Raw genomic sequence first — 11762 nt, forward strand, 5'->3', positions numbered from 1 at the left:
ACAGACTCTGTTGCATTCCTTAATCTAGTAGTTGTTTCTGAATCTCCTTGGATTTACTGGTTTGTCCATGAAATGAAATACAATTATGAGTCACTTATTTTAAAAACACTGAAAAGTTCAAAAGTAATACCTAAAGGGCAAAATTATCTAGAATCTTGTTGTAATTTTATAAATTATTATTAATATCTATTCGTCGTCGAAGGAAAAAACATTCATTGCTTCATTCTAAATGCTGAGTACAGTGGACACATCACCAAACTCAAGTGATGAGTCACTTTTCTGGACTATTTTTGAAGTCTTTTTAATCCTTTTCAACTTCTGCTAGAAATAGAGCTTAATTATAGTTAATTAAATAAGTCGTTGATCTATGCTCATCCAACAGATGATGGTATTTGTTGTCAGTTGTCATGGGTCCCAGGACTTTTACCATTTTTCGACCACGTCACTAGACTCGAGTCACTTTTCGGGAATGATTTTGAAGACTTTTTAATCCTTTTCAACTTCTGCCCGAAATAGAGCTTATTACAGTTAATTAAGTATACAATTACAAATTTAGAATTTAACTATACTTAATTAAATGTTTATCGTTTATGGAAGTGTTCCGTTAGAAGTTTGCAAAAAAAATTTATCGTTCCCACATTTGGCCCGAAATACACCTCATGTCGTTGATCTGTGCTCATCCAACAGATGACAGTATCCTTTGTCAGTTGTCGTGGGTCCCATTATACATAGGATTTTTGCCACCCAAACGCCATGTCACCTGAAACTTCATCGTCCCATGGGCCATAACCTTTCTTTCCTGTCGGTGTTCAATGACACGTGTTTCCGATGAAAGTTTGCAAAAAAATTTAGAGATCCCACATTCGGCCCGAAATACACCTTAAGTCATTGATCCATGCTCATCCAACAGACGACAATATCCGTTGTCAATTGACGTCCGTCCCATTATAAATAGGATTTGAATATAAATTAAATGAATTAAATATATAAATTTATAATGAATTAAATATATAATTTAAATATGTAATTTCAAAACTTGCATGATATTTCATTTTTTTTTATCAATAATTTTTGGATTGTATTACTTGGAAATAAAATATTACAAATATGCAACTATAGGTGGTATAGTAAAACCACCGGAGTTCTGCCACCGCAAAAACACCCCCAAGGGCCAAAAACACCATTCCTAACAAAAAAAAACCCTACTACATGCAAAAACCCCATAATTCAAATTTGGCATACCAAAATTTGTTGCAGACATCCCCTCATACATACAAAGTTGGGGAGAAAAAGGACATGGAACAAAAAGATACAAACAGACAATACCAAACACCACCGACCATAGCAAGATTAACCCAAAAACAACCTATACTCTGGGTCATCATAGAATTTTGAGAGCCGCTTCATTGCTTGGGTAGTCTTGGGTCTCGGTTGCAACTCTTGACCCACCTTTGCACGTGCCACTTCATGAAGGACCGTTAAAACCTCATCACATTGCATCAACCTTGCAAACATTTTGAAGACCTTCCACCCGCGCCAAGCAAGAGCTCTGCATCTTGCCTTCAAATCATCATCAACCCATTGAATGAATGGTAGCGGCACCATCGGACCAGTCACCCTTGCCTCAGGAACAATGCCCACCTTCGGGACCACACGAGCACACACACTATCCAGATTTAACAGGTAGTGCCCATCAATTACAACTCTCAGGGCATTTTTTACCTTTTCCACCTCGTCCTCAAATTGGAAACCCCAAGCGGCAATCAATGAATATGCCTCCATGTTTGTCCTGTAGCGATGACCTACATGGACAATTTCCTCTCCCAACAACATTTTCACACTCTTGTACAACCACTCATCCTTAAACAAGAACAAACCTTTCAGCCTCATGTTCGTAAATTGTCTGAGAAATGGGACTAATTTCTTATCAGTATGGAAGGAGAAATTGGCTTCAATGTTGCTTAAGAAACCCAAGACAATGTTGCAAGTATAGATAGTATGATACCAAGACTTCCAATCCACTCAATATATAAACACCTCTTACTCAATTCTAATTTTTGGCATCCAACGGTGGTGGCCGTCGGCATTAATCACAAATTCTACCATCATTCCTCTGCACGCACTAGTTCAACCACATAATTCATCCGCACAAGTTGGCATTAAAGCTGCATAAAGGCTAAATGTTAACCATTCACTTTCAGTGATGTGCATACCATAAGTCCATAAGGCAATATCACTGCATATCTGTTGTCAGTTCTCGTGGGTCCCATTATACATAGGATTTCTGCCACCCAAATGCTACGTCACTTGACGTTTCATCGTCCCATGGGCCATAGCCTTTATTTCGTGTCAATGTTCAATGACACATATTTTCTATTTAGTTGGAGTTTTTTTTAATATTGAAATTATGCAGAAAAAATTACAACAAGTTGGACTTTTAATTCACTTGTTTTTCGCGAGATAAACATCTTTTTTTTTTATATTTATAATCAATGATAATCAATGTACAAATAATTAATAAAACGAGTTGGATTATATATATATATATATAGAGAGAGAGAGAGAGAGAGAGAGAGAGAGAGAGAGGAAGAAACGTTACATAAAAAAGATCACAATATTAAATTTATTTCCATTGTTTAACAAAATATTGAAATAATGCAGCTCATAGACATTGAGATCCTTATTTGATGCTATCACTTGCACCCAATCCCTGACATTATATTTTTTCAAATACTTCTTTGTCAAACACTTCAAATATCTTTTAGAAAAGGTCGTCTCAGAAGTGACACTGATTTTGTTCTTTAACTTAAAAGAAGAAATTAGAATAGACCTGCTATTTTTTTATGGTGAAAATTAAATCTTATATCCACATAAATTAATAACTATTTAAGATATTTCAAAACATAATGATTATGCTAAGTATCCTGCCATGGCATGATGGCAGCAACGAATAATAAAATGAAATAGAAAGCATTTTTATATCCATAAGAGGCAAACTGAAATGAACTCGAATTTACAAAATTATCATTAATATATATGTTTCGCAAATTTACAATTTTTACATGTCGGAGTCCCTCAAAAACTTTAAAGCCAAAATGAGTGAGGTTTCGAGGAAATAGCCAAAAAAAAAAAACTACTAGGGGGTCGGGACTAGGGCACAGACAGTGGACACATTCATGGTTTACCCTAAGAATCTTGTCCTCCCTCTATGTAGAATTCTTTAGACATTATAAGTTGTGAGAATTCTTCAAACCAACTATAGTCTGGAAAGTCGTCCAGGAGGAACCATTTCTAGAGAAAGTCCCTACCAATCCGCACCCATTTCCTACGACGCATCAACTGCTCCGCATTCAGGTTCAAAAGAAACGGATGCCTGGCCACTGTTTGGTCAGGGAGGAGAAGCTTGGTTAATTTATTCTCCCAAGGGATCCCCACCCCTACTTCTACAAAGATGACAACAATAACGTCGTCTCCAAGGAAGTCTTATTTAAACATCCTCCTTAACAACATCAACATATCCACCTTGTCTCCTCTGAGGTCTAGAAGAGACGCCAAGAACCGAGACGTAGCGTTCGTGTTAACATGGTATCTATTTTCATTATGCTCTGTCCAGCACCATCCTCACAGCCTCATTAGTGAACATCCCAACCTCCTTACAGACCGGTTGGAGGGTTGGGTCTCTAACAAAGCCCAAAAAGGCCCTCTGGTCCTCTGTAGAAATGCTTCTCAAGCGGATAGGATTGTCCATCTTGAGAAATCAGAATACCAAATTATACAGCCTGAGCCTATAGACCTAAACCAGAGGCATAATTTAAATACTGTGAGCTCCAATGATTTATCTACCAAAGGCTAATTGAAGATGAAAGAAGCAGAGATTGTCTATAAATATCCGAAGCTCTTGATTGTATTAATTTTTTCTCTAACTGTATTAATTTCTTTTAATTTTTTTAAATCTTTCTAATATCTCTACAAATCTTTCCCATAATTGCACTAGTGTGCGAAATTGGAAACAACTATAAACCAGTACCAAATACCATATTGGAAGTTGTGGGGACAGAGTGGATTGCAGTTAGTAACTAGACATATATTAAATGACCAACATTATCGACCGTGACATTTGATACATGTCTATTGAATCCAATTCCATTCTGGGCACTTTTTGGAGAACTACGTTCTCTTCAGAAATTTGGGTCGAAATAAAACTTCAGCCATTGATCTACGATCATCGAATAGTTTAAAATCATTGATTGATTTTAGGTACGTGTCACATGTCAAAGAGGTCGCGCTTATCAATACATCGTGCAGAGTCTAGACTCAATATGATGTACTGATGTGATGTGATGTGCCTTGTCTATTAATGAAAATGAATTCATAAAATTGCCAATAAAATATATATTTTTTCATAAATAACAAAATATTAGCCAAACAGATTAAATAATTTTCAAGCGGTGGATAAAAATCGCCAATACACTTAAATAATTTTTCCTTCAGAGTATAAATTTTTGCCCATACACTTATATATTTGTTCCTCTAAATGAAAATATTTGCCTCCTACAATATATATTTTCCCCCACAAAACAAGGTATTATTTGCCAGAATTTTATGGAATTTTTGTACCCTAGAAAAAAATCACCAATACAAATTAATTTTTTCCTACTTTGAAATTTTTGTTTTCCATCAATATGAAAATTTCCCCCAAAAAATAATGTCTGGTTCGCCAGGGTTTTACAAATTTGCCCGAGGGGTACTTTCTTAAAGTTATCCCTGGAGATAAATTAGCAAAATTTTGGAGATTCGATTTGGCAAACTGCCAATTAGATTCCTTGGGACCTTGCTATTCTCAAGAGCTTGTCGATCATCCTTATGGAACAAACTAGTGGACACTTATATGGCAAGGCTAGAAGATTGGAAAAGTCATTGGTTAATGACGACTAAAAGATTATTAATGTTGAGCTCTATGATTGCTACAATTCTGATTTTCTCTATGATGTGTTTGAGAATCCTAAAAAACCTTCAAAGATATTAACCAAAATATGAGGAAGTCCTTTTGGAATGGAAAGTAAGATCAAGATAGAATGTCATTGCTTGCACGAGACTAGGTTTGTTCTTCTAAAGTAGCTGGTGGTGCAAGCATTTACAAGTGGAGTATTATGAATGAGGCAATGAGTGCCATGTTGGTGTGGAGTATGTAATCCAACCTTGATAAAAAATGGGTTAGGATCCCTAAGCATAAATATCTAGAATCACAAGAAAGGTAGAATTTTCACCATTGAAAATCTAATGAAAGGATCGGCTATTTGGAATTTTTTGGTTACTTGCAGACCGATCATCACTAAGCACATCACGTGGAAATTGGGGAACAACACCTCAACTAGTTTTTTGTGAGGACTCATGGGATGGTCACAAGATGTTGAAAATGGAGCATAGTATCAAGGAAATTAAACAAATTGTTGAAGACAAATGACGAGTGAAAGTCATTGACTATTTGCAGAAGAAATTGATAAATAGGGTGGAGGAATGGTGTTGGAAGAATGTTGATAGTTAATGTCAATCATTCACAAGATAAAAAGTTCAAAGAGATTTTAAATCAACGAATAATTACACTCAAGAGTAAACAAGACGAAATCAAATAGTGTGGAGCTAAGAATGGAAGATGTACAATTAAAAGTGGGTATAAAATTCTTCAGCAGACAAGGGTAGAGGAAGCTTTCCCTTATTATCTTTGTTGGAATAGGAAGGTACTACCAAAGGTGGGAGCTTTCACTTGGTTGGGGTTGAAAGCACACATTTTAACAAGAGAGACTTACAAAGTTTAGATTCCATGGTCCTTTTATATGTGCTTTGTGTAAGGAAGAGGAAGAAACTCTTGCATAGTTATCACGAAGTCATTATTAAATACTCTTATTTGATGGAATAAATCATGAACATTGTAAGAATGATGATGTTTCATCTTCGAAAAGGAAGTTATTTATGATTGCTTATGAAAGCTTATGAACTTGACTTGTGGATATGCCTAGACCATGGCAGTTGCATGCACTTATGTGTTCTTATATTCTTATGAGTGTTCATGTATGCTTTTGAAGTGCTTTTATGTACATTGTTGTGTTTTATCCATGTTTGAGTTAAATTCATGTTTACTTTCAAAATAAATGGAACTGGGATCTTGAAATGATTTTAGATAGTTAAACAAGGATTGTTGTTTCTATTTTTTTTAATGTATGTTACATGCATCTTGCGTGCCCATGATATTGTTACATTAGTAATAGAATGCAAATATATTGTGTTGCACAAACTCCATTACTCTTGCTAGTATCACATTTCTAGTCTTTCTTGTGTTAGGTTGGGTATCTTTCATGTCATGAAAAATTATAGAGAAATGTAACTACTTTGTGGTAGGGTGGAAATGTGCCCTAACAATGTTCTTGCCCATGGTGTGCTCAAGGGAGACAGACGTCAAGCGTTCAGGGTGATCTTCATGATTGTTCATTATGTATTTATTGTATTCAACATGGTGGTCTATTGTAAAGGTATATGCTTCATATTGTTTAGCCTTGTCACCAACTTATGTACTAAATCTTTATGTTAAAATATAATTTCACGTCTTTGACCTTGTAATTTGAACATGTGATATTCCTCTATGCTTGAATATGTGTATTTTATGTTTAATTTTATATTTTAGTGATCCTTATAGTATCTCCTCCTACTACTATCTCATCTTTGGTCACACAAGTGACTCCCCCATAGCTATCTTCTTTGGTGATCATTGACTCTTCCTTACCTCGTCATCCTGATGCCCCTCCTTCAATTGTGATTGTTGTTCCTACAATTGGCAGATCACCTCTTATTTATCCTAGTAATGGGTGTTGAAATGTGGTGATTGATCAGCAAAGTACTATACACTCAGCACGTATCCTTGCCGCCCTCGAGAAAAGCGGGGGTTTGGGGGTGGCAGCCCCTGAGAAATTTTTTTTTGCCGTTTTTCGTTGATGAAAACCGACATTGTTATAAAACCCTAAAAAAACCGACTTTGTTTGTTGCCCTAAAAATGCATGTTATAAGCGGCTGGGATGCTTAAGACATTGCAAGGTTGATGTACTGTTTTTGCTAGATAATAAGAAAGATTGGACGGCTGTGTATGGTGGGCGTAACCCATTCTGGGTGAACCACGTTAAATCTCTGTGTTATCTGTGTCCTGTTTTATTTCTTTATCTTTTGTATTTAAATCTGCATATAATTGTTAGTTCATATTTGCTTCGAATCTGCTTGAAACCCTAACAATGGGGTGTTGAATGATAGCATTGCTTCGACCATTGCTCATAGGAGGAAAAGTCCTCCTTCTCCTCATACTCTTTTAAGTGTGGTGAAAGAGATTTTTGTATAGGATCGAGACCTTAGTCTCCTATGGTTCCCAATTTTAATCAAAAGCTTTCTCTCTATTCTTCTTCCTTTCGCCAATCTCACGTCTCATGAAATTTGCTCATTTTGCCTTGATGGCTATCTTGTTTCGAGTCTAAGCCCTTCACATGCATATCTAATCAAAAAGTTTGGACTATGAAAATTACATGACACTAAATTTTCAATATTTTGTGAGATTTACTTCATCAGTTTTTTATAAATTATCTAGGCAAGATGATTTATATATTAACAATAGGGAATGACAAGCTTTATAATAAGCTTATGACTATATATTAACAATAGGAAATGATAAGCTTGAGTGAATTAATATAATACAATCTTTTTCAAACTTAATACCACAAGCATATCAATTTGCACAATATCATTCACATAAGATGCAATTACACAACATAAGAAAACAAGATTTATGTGGAAACCCTTGGGTGAACCCACAATAGTGGGTTACACTTTTTTGCCAACTTTGACACTGCAATATTCATTTTCTTAAAAAAAAACTTCATATTCAAACACCTATTACTTCTAAACCGTAAGAAATTTGTAGATGATGTGAACTAATGATTTTTGTCATTTTGTATGTACATTCTAAAAAAAAAAAATTGATAATTTTTTGAATCAATTTGCTTCCATTTCTCAAAAGCCAACATTTTTAAAAAGTGATACTCACTCTGTATAGCATAACTTTTTTTCTATAATAGATATGAACGTGATTCTTTTGAATTTGGTTTTGTAACACCCATATCTAGTGTTTGCAATTGGTTTTGTAACATTATCTTTAATATTTCATATTTTATTAAAATTTGAAATCAAATTAACTGTAATTTTGACATATGTTCATTTCATATTACATAACTTGTTGTATATGTAACGAAAATCAATTTATTTATTTTTGCTCAAAAGAGGACTTCAATACCTAGTGCATAAATATTTTTCAAATTTTTTTGGGTGACGTTTACTATTTTTCCATAAACATTGAACAAAGTTCATAAGAAATAAAATAAAAATATATTAAAAATTATACTATTTAAAAAGCTTATAATAAGGGCTAATGTAAAACTGGTTTTTTATCAGCATTTGATAGATACAAAGGAGACTCCATTGTAAGTATGATTTAGAAGTAAAGAAGTTCTATCCAAGAAATTTTGATCTAAGTGTCTTTGATCTAACTCTCTTCAATTAATTACTTCAAATGAGACTTCTAAAATCATTATATTTTCTATAAAGTGTATGATTTCAACAAAAACTAGGATGCACGAAAAAATGAGAACCAGCGTTGTGAGTTCACCCCCTTATAAAAAAAACCACGACGGAGTATTCCTTATATAAACTTGTCTTACAAATTTTTTACATACCAACTCCCACAACTAAATTTGAGACACCAATCTCTTCTTTAAGATGCACCATCTTTTGAATTTTTCAAGAGATGATAACAAAATCTGAGAGTAGATAAACTTTCCTTCACAAATCTACTTGAAAATGATCCAACAATTATCATACAAATGCTCTTCTTCAAAAATCTACTTAATGACGATGCAATACTTTCCTCGACAAATTTGAGTGCAATGTTTTCATGTATATTTATGTCATAGACTCCTCTTTTAAATCTTGCATATACTCTTCTTTACGAATCTGTTATAGATCTCTTCTTTATATTTTTCAATAAATCTATTATATATTAATATTTTAAATTTACATAAAATCCTCTTTATCTGCCTTTTATAAACTTTTTATAAATCTACTCACGACTCCTCCCTAAATCTGCTCATAATCTGCTCAAGTATGCCTCATAAATATGCTCCAAACATCTGCTCGAATATGTCACATAAAATAGCTCCAATATGCAGCAAAACAAATCTGAAATGCATTTCATATTTCTCTACTCCAGGATTGTTCTATATGTGCTCTTATTCAAATAATATTCATTGTAATTTCTTACATGTCATCATAGTTTTATACCCTCTTCACACCTATTCAAAAGAGGAACGACTTTCACTTTAGGTCATGTCTTTTGTTCATGCTCCTTAATGTTTGATTGCGACGTTTAGAAACTCATTCTTAATCGTTGCAGGAGGAGAATGTTGAATTTTGTGCGCTGATTTGTGACTAATTTGTTTCATTGCTTAAACTGAGAGATTCGAACTCTCGACCTCTCTCTTAACCAGTTGTCTGCATTTGTTCTGTCCATGCAATAGAATGCTCCGATTGTTACGTCTTAAATTTATTTATACACATATATACGCCTTCGACTTGGGCACCAAAATATAGTCGGCTAGCATAGATATTGACGCAAAGAGTGTCAGCCAAAATAAATTAAATGTATTACTTCTCCGTGTGACAGTTACAGTAAGATCTTTAAACTTGGGAGTTCTTGTATTGTCCATCTTCTTACCAAAAAAAAATTATTTATCAAGGAAAGAGCATCAGTAGTCGTCATAGCTAATTTTGCACACCTACAGATCTTAAATGGTACATCGGATTTTGATTTTTTTTTAAGTTTCTTCGTATGCAACTTAACTATATAGCTATTGATCTGGCTTCTGAGTAATAACGATGCACGATATGGAATCAGTTATCTACCATCCGCATATTTTAAGAATTCATTATTAAATAAAAAAATGATGTCAACAAATCTATGATATGTTGAGTTTGCTTTGTTGTTTGACTATAGTACTAATTAGTCCCTTGCTTGTATATTGCTTTATCTAATTTATTGTTATCATGCCCACTAGAGGGTTGTGGTGTAGATCTAATCTTTTATTTAAAAGTTTTTGTTTTAGCAAATCTTCATCCAAGTAGTTGATATTGGATATATCTAATTTATTGTTACTTTGCTCACTAGTGTTGTGGTGTAGTTGTTCTATCATTTATTTCAATTGTGAAAGGATGGAAGTGCAAGGAAAACTATAGCTGTTACAAAGCATCCTCTTCAATGTGTATGACTAGCCACAATAGATCTTTCAAATTATGTATTAGAAAAAAAACTCGAGAGGATCAAATACCCCAACCTTGATAACAAACATCAAAATTCTCAACAAATACTCTATAAATATAAAAACAAGACAAATGTGATCCTACAAAGAGAATAATACTTACTCAAACACAAGCCAAGAAGCACCATATGGTCAAGCTTCTCCACAAATAGTAACTTATCTACCATCCACATATTTTAAAATGTTGAGTTTGCTTTGTTGTTTGACTATAGTACTAATTAGTCCCTTGTTTGTATATTGCTTTATCTAATTTATTGTTATTATGCCCACTAGAGTGTTGTGGTATAAATCTAATTTTTTATTTAAAAGTTTTTGTTTTAACAAATCTTCATCCAAGTAGTTGTTATTGGATATATCTAATTTATTGTTACTTTGCTCACTAGTATTGTAGTGTAGTTGTTCTATTATTTACCTTAAAAGTTCTTGTTTTAACAAATCTTCATCCAAGTAGTCTTTTGTTATTAGATATCTTATCATCATGTTAATTACAAGATAGTAAAATGTCATGTTACAACTCTTAGACACTAAATCTTAAGATCCAATTTTTTGCTTATATCTTGAATGAAAAACATGATTGTCCACTATGCACTAGAATCAATAGCATTAATTTTACTACCAACCACAGATTCTCATCCAACATTTTGTGAATCACCCTTTCACCTCATTTCATTTTTATATAATTATTCTAGCATTAATGCTCAAGATTTTGTAAGTTGCATCTTGGAAAAAAGTTTGTAGTTGAGCAAACTTGTTAAACTAGTTCTCAAATGGGTTACCTTCCATGAAGCCTTGATGTTTCACCCCTATAAACCATGATAAAATTTACTAGTCTAACATTCACGATCATAAAAGACGGGTTCTTGTGAACCACTGATAGAAAATATGGGACTGACTCAAGAACTGCACAATTGAAACCTAATAAAGCATCACATAATTTGACAAGCTGCAAAAAAAAACACAGTTGATAATGACTGATCTCTATAATGAATGGTTCACAAAACACAACACTAACTAAAGGTTTTGCAAATAGGATGGACTACCAAGCGAACAAAATCTTGGGTGAAACTCCTCGGAAGTTCCAATGCCTAAATGCGATGAATGTTAAGTGGACAATTCATTCACATGAAGGATGAGTTCTTCTAAACTATGACTCTTGGAATATAGACATGAGATTGACTCAAAAACTACACAGTTGAATCATGATAAAACATCATATAATTTTAAAATAAATGCTTTGGAGCACACTATGCCCATCGCTAGTTCATCTTCAATTCTTCAGAGATGCTCAGTCAACTTTATTTCTCTAGCAATGAAATTGTCACTACGATGGTTATTGGTATATGGAATATTTCTTTATAT

This window comes from Cryptomeria japonica, chromosome 11, assembly GCF_030272615.1.
Source record: "Cryptomeria japonica chromosome 11, Sugi_1.0, whole genome shotgun sequence".
Classification (NCBI taxonomy): domain Eukaryota; kingdom Viridiplantae; phylum Streptophyta; class Pinopsida; order Cupressales; family Cupressaceae; genus Cryptomeria; species Cryptomeria japonica.